The sequence below is a fragment of the Ursus americanus genome, chromosome 5 (genome assembly GCF_024610735.1).
Source record: "Ursus americanus isolate L20-20 chromosome 5, mUrsAme1.1.p, whole genome shotgun sequence".
NCBI lineage: Eukaryota > Metazoa > Chordata > Mammalia > Carnivora > Ursidae > Ursus > Ursus americanus.
In genome coordinates, this window is record NC_142131.1 from 11,125,282 (window position 1) to 11,141,709 (window position 16,428).

A 16,428-nucleotide genomic window follows, 5' to 3' on the forward strand; every position below is an offset into this window, starting at 1 on the left:
TTCCTGTGTTCATAAGCATGGGCATTTGCCAGAAGCCATTTCAAAGAATGAGAACAGAAAAAATCTTACTATTGCAAATTGTCAAAAATGCATGTCATTGTAAACATATTTGTAGGGCCCTGAAGTTTAAGCTTCATTTAGCTTCACTGTAAATCTGCCTTTAGTGACGTCACTCAATATGGCTTTGCTGGCATGTTTTGCCAGTGGGGTGGGAAAGAGGAAATGGAATATTTAATGGTATTACCCAGAAATTCTCCTGATCCCCTTTCCTGTCTGAGGTGTTGAGGGGTAGAGAAGTGATGCATTTCTACTAGTGACTCAGAAAAAATGAATTTGCTCCCTGGGAAGTATTGAAGAGCCTCTTCTAGAACCTTACTAGAGTGTAAGACACAAGTTGCATTGACTGTAAAGCCAAAGAGATGAAATACTAAGCACTTACTTTCATTTCAAAATTAAGCAGAGTCAACAGTGCACCTAGTATATTGGAGAAAGCAAGGATTCCCAAAAGCTACTGCAAAAAAAAAAGAATATATTAAAGACTATGGTATGAGCAATTTGATAATCAAATACAAATGTGACAGGCCACATGACAAATGTATTTAACAGCTTGAAAGCTGGGGATAACATTTACATGTAATTCTAAAAATAAATGTGTTAAATGTGGAGAAATCAAGATTAGGTCTCAGGTTACCCTGCCTTTGGCTCATAAACCACGATAAATTTGATCTCACAAAAATTTCATCTCACAAAATCCCACTGGATGCAAACAGAACCTAGCCTATTTTGTTGCAGTCTAAAATATTCTGCAGACTAAAATAGTTTTGGATGATTTCACATCTGCCTAACATAACACTCGCTTTTGTTTTTGTTGTTTAAGGAGGATACAGCTTTCAAGCAACAATAAGGACATTTACTACAATGACATCTCTTCAAGATAAATTACCAAACCCTTCAAGACCTAAGAAGATGGGGCTGATTATTTCCCACATGTTTGTCAAGGTCATTGAGGGAAAAAAATTGTATAAAAAGTTAATATTGAAGGAAATAATTAGCATAAAAATGAAGTAATATTTGATACTGAAAAAGATATATTATCCCCATAGCTCTGACAAATTCAGTGCCTACACAAATTATTATCTCTTTTAAGTGTCAGTAAGTAAGTTACAGTTCTCTAAGGGCAGCTCTAACTGCTTTCTGTTACTTAGACATTTCCTCTGTTTTACTTCTCTCAGGCAAAATGACTTCAATTTTTACAATGCCGTTTCCTGTTATGTCAGAATTGTGTGCCATGGTATAGAAATTCCAACTGAATATACTTACTTACTCTCTTTCTCTCTACAAAATATACATACCCAATGAATATCTTAAGTATAACTTGCTAAAATGAAGGATGTCACATTTCAGTTGCTTGCGTATACTGATAGCCTTTGTACTAAAATCTTAGTACATATCCTCACTTTCAGAATTGTCAGTTTGCTGGATACAAGAAAAGATCACTTACGGGGGTGATAATGTTAACAACTAATAACTCATAGATTAACACTACAGTGAGCTTTTATTCCTAGAATAAAAGATAAATATAACTCCTCTTATTTATAATTTTATTATCAGCTCTGTGGAAACTGTCTAAAAATTGCTTTATGTATAAATTCAGCCCATCAAATATGGTAAAATTATACCATCAACTATCCTGAACTGCATTTCTCTGTTCTTTGCTTATGGTTGTGTTTACAAGTAACTTTCTAGAATCCACATTTCCACTGTGTTCTAACATTAATGAAGAACTAAGAAGTTATATACCTCAGTATTTATTTGTTTAGGACATGGCTATTATATGGATAATATATCTGCTAAAAACCAATCGATCCTTACCTGTAAAACATTTAATGGTTGGAGTTTGGGGAGTGTGGTGGCAGTGGCGGTCTTTCTGAATCCCCATTAGACCAGCTAACTAGGGAATACAAAATCTCTTATACAGTATATTCAGAAGCTTAATGAAAGTGTCTTCACGCGCTGCAGGGTGGAAGCAGGTGGCCAACTATGGGAGCAGGAGTAGGAATGGGGAGCCTTCAGATCATGATGCAAGTCTAACAACTGTTAAAAGAAGGACTGGGTAGGAAGTGTGTCAGTCTCCACCCCAGTTTTGAGAAAAATTTGAGCTTGCCAGTGAGCTGCCCAGTGGTCGGTCCTGAAATGGGCAGAAATCACACGGATCCTGTACTCCCTATCAGGCTCCATCTTTGGCTGGGAGCAGCCTTGAAGGAGCCTGGCCTTGGAGCCCAAGAGAAACATTCCTTGGTCTGAATGTGATAGAACCAGTAGGGTGACAGGTGAAGGGTGAAAGTCAGCAGTGCTCCCCCTGAAAGGCTGCCAAAGGGAGCTGAGCAGAGCACCTTAATAGCTGTGGCCATCTACCCATTACAGCTCCTACATGCACTTTTGCATGGTTTTCCGGGGACTCTCTTTCTGAAAAAGAACCACAGCTCCTTTTTCCCACTGTTGTAACTGGGGCCACAACTGGGTAGGAATTCCAGTATAACCTTTTAAAAAGGTAGACCTCCTTCAGATTTTGGAACTTAATCTCTCTTATTCTTAGTTTGAACACTGACACTGGACATTGAGTAGCCATCTTGTGACTGTCAGGTAAAAAGTGATAAGGACATTGTAAAAATTAAAATAAGTATATCTGATGAAGCTAAACAGACATTCCAATCTGTAGGATTCCAAAAATCCTCAAGATAAAATAAATATAATTAATGGAGAATTTGAAGTGAAAATCAAATTCAAGCATATACTAAAAAATATAATTCTTCAAAGAAATTACAAGACAGAACATACAAAAGAGAATTTGAATTAATTATAGAGGATAAAAAATGGTCTATTAGGCTTCTAATGATTTCATAAACTTAAAGAATATTCCATTTAACAAGACAATACCGATAATTTTTCAGAACATAAAATACATTAAGTAACAACACCCATAATTGGTCTCAAGCAGGGTTCAAAAGCTAAGACACACAGAATCAAAATGACTGACTTATCAAGTAAAAAAGATGTTGGTACTAAATCAGATTTGATGGAGTAACACACTAATCACGGAGAGCAACAGTGTGTTACTGAAATAAAATCTTCAAAGTGTGGAAGGGAAGTGACTATGAATATAATTTTATTCCAGCTACACAATCATTAAATAATGTAAGTGAAATAAAAACAGTTTTAGATACAATGAAAGCCAGGTCACTTGCCATCCACACACCTGCGGTGAAAGTGCTACTCATGGGTGTAACTCAGCAAGCAGCAAAGGAGACCCAGACAGAGAGAAGGGGGTATAAGAAGTAAAGAAAATGGTAAAACCTATGGGTAAATACACACACACACACACACACACACATGACTACTTTGTGTACATATTAACAATAACTCAGTGTGGGGTGATTAAAAAATACAAAAAGTTTCCAAACAATATAAAAGATGAGAAAAGTAACTGCCTTAGTTTAAGTCTTCATAAATGCCTTTTTTCTAGCACTACAGGAGAATGTCTATTAATTCAACATCCTCTGAAGATTGTTTTAAGTAATAACTAAAATAATCTTAAGAGAGGCACCTGGGTGGCTCACTTGGTTAAGCATCTGTCTTTGGCTCAGGTCAAGATCCCAGGGTCCTGGGATCAGCCCTGCACCTGGCTCCTTGCTCTGCGGGGAGTCTGCTTCTCCCTCTCCCTGCTATTCCCTCTGCTTGTGTGTGCACGCCCTCTCTCTCTCTCTAATAAATAAAATCTTAAAAAAAAAATAATCTTAAGACATCTACCTCAAATTGACAGAAGTAAAAAAAAAATGAATATAGAATGTATAATTTGGAACAAGTGTTCTTGATCCTAGCATATGGCCATTCAGGACCAGGTAGTTCTTCGTTGGGTGGGGCTGCGCCATGCACTGTACGACATTTAGCGGCATCCCTACACTTACCGAGTGGGTGCTAGTAGCGATCCTCAGCCTGTTTTAACTGCTGTGACAACCAAAAATAGCCTCACTTGAGAACCAATGATCTAAAATAAGGCAGAAAAGGAGAAAAAGATAGTCAATAGAAAATACAGATACAAGAGAAGAATCATTTCACATATACTAGTAATCGTAATGTAAAGTTTTAAAAATCACTTAAAAAGACTCTTGTATTTTAAAAATCACAGCAATACAGTGTTTCAAAAAGTCTTATCTAAATCATAATGATTCAGAAGGGTAGAAAATCAAGGGATGGGCCAAACAAAATTCCACACAAATCTATAAAAGAAAGGCAATATAATAATATTATGGGAATTTAACAGAGTAGTATATAAATAAAGGACAGTATCTAAATTATAATAATTCATCAAGATATAAAAAGCATGTACTGCTACATACCTTTTACAACAGACTAAAAGTTATAATGCATGAATTGTTAGAATTCAAAAAACAAAGTATATTTAACATCAATTTTTCTCAAAATGAATCAGCCAGTAGAAAAATAAATATTAAGAACACTGATTAAACAGTTTATATACAGAATACACAATATTCTACATATAAATATTACATATTTAATATATAACATGAAGTACAAAACATGTATAGATGTCTATATATATGTGTCAACATATGTGCTTTTATATGCTGACGTATAGAGGTAGACAGATCTCAACATGTTAGTAATAACCCCATAACCACCACCAAACACATAACACTTTCCCAAATTTGATGTTTTAGGACATAAAAAAATTCATATGAAATAGTAATAAAAACAAAAACTAAAAAATACTAGTTATCACCATATAAATCATCTTTAAAAACAATATAATTCAATTAAAAAATCACTAATTTTAAAAAGTCCCTCCTCCATCCTGTTACATTTTGGGAACTTAAACACTTCTAAAAAGTTCTTCCAGTTAAAATGCAATCACAATAGAAATTACAAAATAATTGGAAACACACAGAAATGGAAGTTAGAGTATGTTTTTCTTCCTCTAAATCCTCTAATCGTATCTTCAGGGTTGGGGAAGAGGCCCACATATTGATGTAACACCCAGCTTCCCCGCCGTTCAGTCCATCAAAAGCTAGGAAAAGAAAGCACACTAACTCAAAGCTAGAGCAGCTTTTCTCCAAGGGGAGCAACAGAAACCCTCCCACCAGAACAACTGGGATTAAGCCCACATGTCCCAGAAACTTCTAGTCCTGTCTTTTAGTATAGGCCTGAGCATTATGGCCAAGATCTTATTTTCCGTTGGACAGAGCTCTGCCTACCCAGTGAAGTAGAGAAAGCTCCAGAAACTCAATGGGTCATATCCCGTATTACTCAAAGCCTTGCTACCACTATCCGCAGTGAATCCATTGGGACTCATCTCATTACGTCTTTGTTTATCCCAGGTACCAAAAAAAAAATCCTAAACTGCCAGGTTATGTTTCCACACCTTAATCCAGTAAAGCCCTGTACATCTCTATTGTTTCTTCTTTTGTAGTCCTCTCTCAAGGAATATTACTTTATTCCTTGAAATTCAATGTTATGCATAAGTGTGACGCATACAATTCTCTCTACTGTCAACCTGAATGGTTCCTTTATTCATTTTGTTCAAAGTGCAACCCAGCTGTCACCTGGATGTACTAATTAGTGCATGAATTCCCTCACAGTGTCTCGCAATGGAGACTTTATTTTTCTCACTAGTGGCTTTATTTTTCTGAGTCCGTAGGATCACTGTTTTGGAAATGAACTAGGTATTCTTTTATTTCTAAAGTCACATTTAGAACGTATGACCCACCTTTCTGGTAGCCATGTGCAAATATACTCTCCAATAATTCTCATCTCTTGGTATTCACACTTCTGCGTAGTCCTATCCCCACACTGTGGGAAGTCATAGAGTGTGACTTTCAGAGCAGGTCATAAAAGGCTCTCAAGCTTCTGCCTTTTTTCTCTTGAATCACTTGCTCTGAATCTGGCTGTCATGTCCTGAGGACATTCCACCAGCCCTATAAAGAAGTACACATTTTGAGTAAGTGAGATTTTCTTCCACTACCAGCATCAACTTGCCAATCACATAAGTGACCAATTTTAGAAGTAAATCTTCCAACCTCAGTAAAGAAACTTTGATGACCCCCGTCAAGGCTGACATAAAAATTGTGCTATCACAAGAGACAATTCCAAGGCAGAAGCCTGAAGCAATGCTACTCTTAAAGGCCTGATCAACAGAAACTCTGAAAAAAATAAATATTTGTGCTGTTTTTATGGTCCTACATTTTTAATTGGTTGTGCAGCATAATACCATACAATCATTTTTTCCTAAAATCCCCAGTTTGAATCTCAGGTTAACAAGCTATATTAGCCACCATATCTCATTACTGTCATCATCTGCCTAGCCCTGGGACATCACCCTGCATTTTCTGATGATTTTAGCTAATGTCTCACTCTCACTCTTTCGCAGACCACTCTAGCAGAAATTCTTCCAAGTTTCAATAGATACAGAGATAATCCTTCCCTACACTCTAGCCATTCACTCTGTTAAACTTTGCTCCTCCAATTATTGTGTCCATATCCATACTCTAGCCACTTATTTCCATGGTTATATCAAAGAGCTTATTACAACTGTCAGTTATTGTAATTTCTCTATAATTTCAATTTCCTGTATCCTAATCTGAGACCATCAGCTCCTCTCTGCTAACTCACGTAGCGTAGTGCCCAATACCCATAATTCTTTAACCTTCTTAAAATCTATAGTCTATGATTCTCCCATTCTTCACTCTTTTGATGGGCCTAAACTCTGACTTGTACACAAAAAAGGCCTTTGAAGGTCAATGACGGTATCTCAGTGCTTAATCTACTTGGTGAATTTTCACATTTACACGTCTCACATTTAAAATCATTATAATCAAATCAAAACTACTTCTCTGAAATATTAATAAAATAGGTAAACTTTTTATAAACAAAATCAGTAAAATTACGTGTTCAAATGCAATGTTAGAAACGAAAATGGAAACAGAGATAAAATAGAAATGATAAAGAAAAGAAATACTTTGCATAAAAGTATGCCAACAGCTTTTTGAAAACTGAGGTAAAACAGGTATTAACAAAATCTTAATTTATTCAAGAACAAGCAAACCTAACTATACCAATAGATAGAACAGAATGAACACATAGTCCAAAACCTAGGACAAACAGCGACAAAAAAGCTAGCTCAGAGGATGGAAAAGCTGAATTATCTAAATCCTTATGAAAACAAGTATCCCTGTAAGTCATAACAGAAATAGATATAAAGATACCCAAGTCATTTTTTGAGGCTGATAGGAGTATCATAAACTACTAGCTTGCAATATAAGAAAAAAATATATGGTTTATTTAATACTATTGATTTTTAAAAATATTAGCAAAAAAAAAAAAAAATCCTTCATGTAAACTAAAAGCAATCTACTCCAAGGAGAGGTTAGTTCAGAAATGCAGGAATGCTTCAGTGTTAAGGAAAAAAAAGGGGGGGGAGGGGTTTCAAAGGAAAACTTCACTCAGTCAGAAAATAATTAGAAGTTCATTCATTCATGATGGAAATGTTTAAGAAATGAGAAATGGAAGGGAATACCTTAAATCCACCCCCCCAAAAATAAATAAATAAACGTTAATAAATGTAATACCTAATTTAGAAATTCTAAAAGCTAGGGGCACCTGGGTGGCTCAGTCAGTTAAGCGTCTGCCTTCTACTCAGCTCATGATCCGGGAGCCTGGGATGGAGTCTGACATCTGGCTCCCTGCTCAGCAGGGAGTCTGCTTCTCCTTCTTCCTCTGTGGTTCTCTCTCTGTTGCTCGCTCTCTGTCAAATAAATAAATAAAATCTTAAAAAAAAAAAAGAAACGCTAAAAGCTAATTAATTGACTAATAAGTCAGAAGTAGAATACTAGCTCTTGGGAAACTCTTGCATGTGACTAAAAATATAAATATACATCCAAATGTAAACAAATGACTAATACATGGCATAGGAAGAATAACGCATGTACTTAATAAAATAAATCTGTACGCTGTAACATGGATAGATGCTTAAAGCATAATAATAGCAAAAATATTTAAAAGACATCTATATTAAAAATCAACATATCAAATCAATAAAATGACATAAGAAGCCTTTATTCACATTGACTGTTACAGATCATTTGTTGCATCATTAAAAATATATAAACACTTTCACTTTTTTATTTCAAAAGATGTACTTATTTATTCTTAAATAGTTTACTCTAGGGCTCAGTGCTTTTGCTTTTCCTTTGAGTATGAGTCCATTGTATAATTCCACATAGGTTTCTTTTCTGTTTTATAATACAAAGCATTATAGACAATATCCAGTTTATTTTCTTTACAGCAAGAATTTAAAAACATTTCCACATCAATTCAGGTATACTGTAAGATCCTTCTAGGTTTGTATATGTTCTCTCAAATATCTGAAGTTGTCTTTCCTGTGCTAAATTTTTAAGGGGGGGACTTTTCCAAACCTCGGATTTTGTTGTAGAAAAAAAAAAAGATCATTTATTTGCATTTCCTGCATTGCATAATACTTAATAATATATATATTTCACACTTTGTACTAAATAGATTATATTTTCTCTTGCCCTCACAGATCAATGAAACCCAATTTAAAATCTTGGTTACTAGCTCAGGGAAGTTTCATTTAAAATTGAAATGACACAATAACAGAGACAAAATTCTACTCTCGTAATTGACATCAAGCAAAAAGAATCCTTGGAAAGTCATGGCTAGACGTAATCATTTAGGAATCAAAAGCCAGGCGTCACCTCTAGGAGGCAGACTGCAAGCTTCACAGGGTTCATGGTACCTACCCAGGCATTTGTGAGGACTATTTCAGGCCCTATTTTGTAAAGGCCTCCCTAAGTTTTTACATCTTCTGCAGGCAGGAGTCCAGACTATCACAAAGAACCCGTTCTAACCCCCATCCAACCAGTTATACTTTTCACTAACTATAACACACTTACGACATTCATATTTTGAATTAGGCTCATAGTGTTGACTGAGATGTAACAAAAATGATTGTAGAGCCTATAAATACCTCATGTGAGGACTTTCCATGTAGTGTGGATTATTAGGGCATTTGACAGCCCCTTTGAGGCTTAACCTGCCATAAACTACCATAGTTTATTCAACTTTTCTTCCATATAGGCATTATGTTATTTCCAATATTTGAAATTACCAATAATGCCACAATGATAACTTTGCTCAAATGTATTTTCATTGAATAAGAGAGAAGTCTTCAGGGTGGATTCCTAAGAGGAGGATTTCTGAGTCAAAAGTTAGGTTCACGCGTAGATTTGTGAGGTGTTGTCAAATTACAGCCGGAAGGGTCCTACCTGCTTGCATTTCCCCCAGCAAGGTTGACAATGATTGATATCACAGCCTCATCAACACTCTTTTTTTATACTTTTGTTTTCTAATTTGTGGGTGAGAAATAGTATATCATTGTTCTTGTTGGTTTTTTTTAACCATGAATGAGTTTGAAATGTTTTCATGTTTTCAAAAACCATTTTTCTATCTTTTCTGTTGAATTGACTGTTCATATATTTTTCTTGTCTTCAATCAGAGTTTTGCTACATAATACAGCAGTTTTAAGGCTTTTTTAACATTATGAATGTTAGTATTTGGTTCTGAGTACTGGAAAAGTTTCTTCCCAGTTTCCTGGTTTTCACTGATTATTTTATGTTGATTTTCACAATACAAAAGCTTTAAAATTTTTTTTTTACATACTCAGTTTCATCGATCTTTTTACTAGTTGCCTCTGGATTTTTTAAATCTTAGAAGGCCTTTCCCTGCACTGATATTCAAGAGAATTTCACCCATATTTCATTGTCAGATTTGTATGATTGTGTCTTTTTACATTTGTATCTCTAACTGGATTTTTTCCTTTACACACAATGTGAGATACAGATTTTTTTTTTTTAATTACAAATGAGCACTGGGTGTTATCCACAACTAATAAATCATTGAACATGACATCAAAAACTAATGATGTACTATATGCTGGCTAATTGAACATAATAATAAAAAATAAAACAACAACAACAAAAATGACTACCAAGATGTTTAAGCACCCTAATTAAAAGTCTGATCAGGCAAGGCAAGGCAATCTTGAGAAAGAACAAAGTTGAAGGCATCATGTTTCCTGATTCCAAACTATATTACAAAGCTATAGTAACCCGAACAGTATGGTACTGGAATAAAAACAGGTACATAAATCAATGGAACAGAATAGACAGCCCAGAAATTAAGCCACGCATATATTGTCAATTAACTTATGAAGAATATACACTGGGAGAACAGTCTCTTCACTAAATGGTCCTGGGAAAACTAAACAGCTACAAGCAAAAGAATGAAACTAGACCACTATTTTGTATCATACATAAAAGTCAACTTGAAATGGATTAAAGACATTTGTAAGACTTGAAACCATAAAACTGCTAGAAGAAAATACAGGTATTATGCCCCTTGACATAGGTCTTGGCAATTATTTTTTGGATTTTATACTAAAAAAAAAAAGACAACAGAAGCTAAGACAAATGGAACTATATCAAATTAAAAGCTTCTGCACAGCACAGGAAATTAGTAACAAAATGAAAAGGCAACCTACAGAATTGGAGAAAATATTTGCAAATCATATATCTCATAAGGGGTTAATATCTACAATACATAAAAAACTCATACAAATGTATACCAAAAAAAAAAAAAAAAAACCCACAACAAACAACCCAATCCAATCTAAAAATGGACAAAGGATATGAATAGACATTTTCCCCAAGAAGATATACGAATGGCTACCAGGTACATGAAAAGATGCACAACATCACTCACCATCACGAAAATGCAAATCAAAACCACAATGAGATATTACCTCACACCTGTTAGAATGGGTATTATCAAAAACAAACAAAACAAAACAAAACAAAACCCACAAATACTGGCGAGAATGTGGAGCACAGGACACCACTGGTGGAAATGCAAACTGGTACAGCCACTATGGAAAATGGTATGGAGGTTTCCCCCAAATTAAAAATAGAACTACCAAATGATCTAGCAATTCCACTTCTGGGTATTTACTGGAAGGAAATGAAAGTGTTAACTCGAGAAAATATGTAATATTATTGAGCCATAAAAACAGAAGAAAATCCTGCCATTTGCTACAACATAGATTGAGCCTGAGGGCATTATGCTAAGCAAAATATGTCAAGCAGAAAAAGACAAAATACCTATGATCTAAGTCACACGTGAAATTTTTGAAAGAAAAAAAAAAAGACTTTACATAGAGAACAAATTGATAGTTGCCAGAGGCAGGGGGTGAGGATGGGTGAAATGGGTAAAGGGGATCAAAAGATACAAAATGCCATTAATGAGATAAATAAGTGATGGGGAGGTAATGTACAGCATGGAGACTATAGTTAATAATACTGTATTATCTATTTGAAAGTTGCTAAGCGAGAAGAACTTAAAAGTTCTCATCACGAGAAAAATATACATAAATTTGTGTGGTGATGGATGTTAACTAGACTTATTATGGTGTTCCTATTGCAATTTATTGTATATATATATATATATATATATATATGTATATATATATATATATACACACACACACACACACACACAGAGCATATATATATAGAGAGAACACTTGACACTAATATAATGTTATATCAGTTATATCTGAAAAAATAGTGGAAAAAATCTAAATTATATCAGACCTCAAGAAAACATTGGAACTACATTACAAAACTAGGACCTGCATCCCACCAAAAGTGGAAGGAAAGAAAAAGAGCAGGGGAGGAAAAAATAAAGCTTTACTCAAACCACCGTATATGTAAATAAGCTCCAAAGCTTAATAGTCCAAGTTTGCTTTGGCATAAAGTAGTGGTTCCGGGACCAGAAACATGTATACTATAATCCTTTAAAAAAATCTATTGTTGACATCTGGTATCTGCTCAGGGATGAGACACCCAGAGAGTATTCCAATTTGACAGGGCAAAAAGGGCCAGACAAGCTACAAATTCACAACTTTCCTTGAACCCATCTAGGCACTGAGGTTTCAAGTCAACAAACTGAACAAAATCTAAGGAGATGCCTGCGGGGAAAGATGTGGCAGAGGCAGTGGCTTATGAGGCAATTAGATACAAGGAAGAGTTTATTTAGCTGAGGTTGTGAATTGGCAGACATCAGGAGTGCACTGCTAAGGGAGTGGGAAACCCCTTCTGGCCACGGAAACTGGGGAATCCACTTCCCCTTCAGGATTTTCTCCTTGAACCTCATCCAGTGCTCAAGGAAATTACTGGCTAAAGTTATAAGAAGATGTCGTTAACATTGCAGACTTAGAGAAAGAATGGCAGGTACGGAGCGAAGGGCACGCAATTCTACTTGTTCCTTTCTCCACTCTATCCCACTCTATCCCTTCTGGAATAAAACTTTCAATATTTGGAGGTTAAGAGCAATAAACACTATCACTGTTGGGCACTGAAGTAAACATATTATATCTAAAGGAAAGGGACTGCAACACAAAAACAAAAATAAAACCTTGCTATGAGAGGTGGGCCCAGAAACACATCTAGGGAAGGATAGGGGCACCAAGAGGAAAAGGACCTACACTCAGGGACTTGATGCTTGCCTAAGAGGCTAAATCCGAAAGACAAAACACATTCTCCCCCCAACACCAGGCTACCAAGAGTTGGATACTGTATTAGAGTTCTCCAGAGAAAAGAACCAGTAGAGGGGCGCCTGGGTGGCACAGCGGTTAAGCGTCTGCCTTCAGCTCAGGGCGTGATCCCGGCGTTAGGGGATTGAGCCCCACATCAGGCTCCTCTGCTATGAGCCTGCTTCTTCCTCTTCCACTCCCCCTGCTTGTGTTCCCTCTCTCGCTGGCTGTCTCTATCTCTGTCGAATAAATAAATAAAATCTTAAAAAAAAAAAAAAAAAAAAAAAAAGAACCAGTAGAGTGTGAACACGGTGCCTCAATAGTACAGAATTTTCTGATTAAGTTTTCAGCCACAAAACAGCTGCTTTCTGCTTTATCTGCTTCTCTCTCCCTGCAGTTGCCCTTTAGGGGCTGGCCACTGCCTTGTGTCCATTATTGCTTATACAATATTAGGTTCATGCGTGGTTTTTATAGTTTTTTTTTTTTCTTTTTTTCTTCATGATTATGTCTTGAGTCCTGGCAGCGTGGTAGTGCTGAACTGTGTATAATTATTTTCTCCCTGACTCACGAAGAACTCAGCAGGACCTAGGTTACTACCTTCTCTCAAATTCTAAATATTTTTCAGGAGTCAGCAAATGATCAGATTTTCTGAAGCTTAATATCATTGATGAATGTGGAGCTTTTTCAGTGTCCTGTTCTCTGAGATCTTAGCCTCTCGATTTCTGGCTCTCTTTGATGTTTCCTGGCACCTTTCAAGAGCTGTTTGTTTTCAATTTTTAAACCAAGGTCTTATAATTATTAGTGGTGAAGGTTGCATCTTACATTTTGTTGAGCTCATTAATAACGTTTCTTCGAATGTCCTTTTTTCTATTAAATCTTTGTTCTTTGGTATGAAATGATTTCTTGGTTATTTTTGTTTTTCGTTTTTTTTTTTTAAGATTTTATTTATTTATTCAACAGAGACAGAGACAGCCAGCGAGAGAGGGAACACAAGCAGGGAGAGTGGGAGAGGAAGAATCAGGCTCATAGCGGAAGAGCCTGATGTGGGGCTCGATCCCATAACGCCGGGATCACGCCCTGAGCCGAAGGCAGACGCTTAACCGCTGTGCCACCCAGGCGCCCCTCTTGGTTATTTTTGTTATATTGCTTTCTCATGCTGTGCACTATTCTTAAATTTTGCTAAGTCTCGGATGAGTACGTCTTTCATATACTTTAATCTGTTTGTGATTCACAATACAGTTTTCCTTTATTATTACTGAGGATAGTGTCCGTGTGTGTGGAGGGGTGTAATATGGGATAGACAGCTGAAAATGGTACATTCCATCTTGCCTCCAAAGATTGTGAGTTTGTTGTTGAAAATTATGCTTCAGTGTTTGATCACTTAGACTCTTGATCTCCTCATGCCTGGCAGATATAACAAAGCCTGTGCACGTGTCCTCACCTCTCCTAAGCACAAATCTGAAGTTATTGCTCACGACTGAAAGAATAACTGTCCTATTATTAAATCCTTATGCTGAAGAGATGTGAACAGTGGGGGGAAATTATTATTTTGTATAAATGATCCTACATGGTATTACTAGAAATAATTCTAGTAATATAATAAATCTTGCCTCCAAAAGATATATCCAAGTCCTAATCCCTGGAGTCTGTGCACTCATAATTTGTCTCATATTTGGAAAGAAGAGGTTTAAAGATGCAATTAAGTTTGAAGTGGGGATATCAATCCAAATTCTCCAAGTGGGCACTCAATGCAATAGGAGACAGAGAGTGACAGAAGAGAAGACACAGACCCTCAGAGGAGAAGGGAATATGAAGACAGAGGCAGAATCTGACAGAGATGTGAGTGCCAAAGAATGCCAAGGCAAGCTGAAAGCCACAAGACGCTGGGAAGCAGAAAAAATTAGATTCTCTCCTAGAGCCTTCATAGGGACTACAGACCTGCCAATACCATGTTTTTAGACTTCTGGCATCCAGAACTACAAGAGAATAAATTTCCATAGTTTAGATGCCCCCAAATTAGGGTAATTTGTTATAGCATTCTTAGAAAACAGTTACCTTCTCTTTCTGGAAGATACCACTTCAAGTTTTTGAAAATCTGTGAAACCAGTCATCTTTTCCTCCCAGTTTACCATCTTATAAATGTTAAAAATTTGGTTAACTTCTTCAGTATTATCCAATCCACTTGCCATTTTTCAGAGATACCTCATGAAATGTGGGCTATTGAATGACTTTATTGCTCAGAAACAGAAGAGCAGGCTTCCTGCCACAGTGTTCAATCTGCTATCTTAAAAACTATCTTCATCATATTCTCGATATACTAATTCTAATCCATTTAATTAACAGCTGACATATTAAAGTTATTTAGAAGGAATTTTAATTTTGATTTCTAATATTTGTTCAATTTTATTTTTAATGGTTTTCATTGTACTTAAATTGTTCGAATAAAAAAAATAGATCATTATAAATCACATAAAAAGAATACTACTAGTTTTCCTTTCTAGTGTGTCTTCCTTTTTACTTCTAATTCATGTCGGAGTTACTCCAGTTACGTATGAAAGAATGAAAAGTGTAGAAATTAAATACTACTGTGGATAAAAAATATGGCTATCATCTCTTCAATTAGAAAGATATTTGCTTGGGAAGGCATTTCTAACAGAATTTCTTAACCTTGGGGATTGCCAGAAAAAGCTGAAGTGATACTGTGAAGTGAAAGTTTACAATCACTTTAGAAAGAGATGGAGAATTAAACTCCACTTAGCAAGTTTCACTGTTTCCCTTAAAGCTGCTTTCATCGCTGATGCAAAAAAAAAAAAAAAAAAAAAAAAAAAGATAAAATTAAATGACTAAATTATTTTCACAAATTTCAGGGAGATTTAGATTATCTAGACCTTTCTTAAGTTTCATTTTACACTTCAGAGTTTTGAGAGCTTTGATTTTTAAATACATGACAGATAGGATTCAGCCTCAGAAGACTGTGCTTTGACACTATAAATCGGTCGTATCACACAGAGATTTATCATCATTTACAGTCATTTTGTACTCAAGTTAGAGGTTTAAAGCATTGGTTGTTAACACCTGTATTACAGACTTGGAAGAAACCCCTTGAGTTCGTCAGTCAGTTATGCAAGTTGAGACAGTAAATAACTAACTCAATTGCCGGGACAGAAAAGACAGGTTATTTTTGTAGAGTTTAACAACCAAGACAAAATTACTGGCCTCATGATAGAAGTTTACGTCCTATAATTAAACTTATTACCCTGTGACCTTGGATGCTGATTGTCCATTTGATGTCGAAAGCAGCTGCTGACGCATATGTTCCAGGTGGCACGCTCAGAACGTGACAGTGAACACTGGTCAAAGGCTCTGCCCGTCTCGGGTATTAAAAACCATTCACCAGCATAAACGGATGATTCACAGTGATTCTACATGGTTAAATGTGTGAAAAGAGAGAACTGTAGTAAGGAAAATAATTGTGATTTGACTATTATCTGGGCTCGTTTCTTAACCTTGGGGATTGTCAGGAAAAGCAGGAGTAATGCTGTTAAGTGAAAGTTTACAATCACTGTAGAAGAGATGGAGCCTGATTTCAAATGAGGCTTTATATCATATTAAGGAGTGAATAAACGTGCTTTAAAGAGCTCGTTTTTGAGAACCATAAGATCATTCAACAAACACTTAACAATCCAACTTGTAAGTACTTTTTTGATAAACTTTGGTCTCTCTGGAAGAACACGTTTACAGATCAT

At 35.9% G+C, this 16,428-nt stretch overlaps 2 long non-coding RNA genes across 4 annotated transcripts in view; one reads left to right on the forward strand and one right to left on the reverse strand.

Annotated features, from left to right (window-relative positions):
* The window catches only part of LOC123799277 (uncharacterized), a 541,652-nt gene extending 538,697 nt beyond the window's left edge, over positions 1–2,955 (forward strand). For both annotated transcript variants that reach the window (XR_015724365.1, XR_015724366.1), the window contains one exon: positions 878–2,955. This is a non-coding gene — a long non-coding RNA (uncharacterized LOC123799277). The remainder of the gene's footprint in view (positions 1–877) is intronic.
* LOC123799280 (uncharacterized) overlaps positions 1–16,428 on the reverse strand; it is a 512,492-nt gene that overhangs the window by 1,675 nt on the left and 494,389 nt on the right. For both annotated transcript variants that reach the window (XR_015724367.1, XR_015724368.1), the window contains 4 exons: positions 7,644–7,819; positions 5,786–5,993; positions 3,966–4,045; positions 440–511 (listed from right to left, as the gene is read on the reverse strand). This is a non-coding gene — a long non-coding RNA (uncharacterized LOC123799280). The remainder of the gene's footprint in view (positions 1–439; positions 512–3,965; positions 4,046–5,785; positions 5,994–7,643; positions 7,820–16,428) is intronic.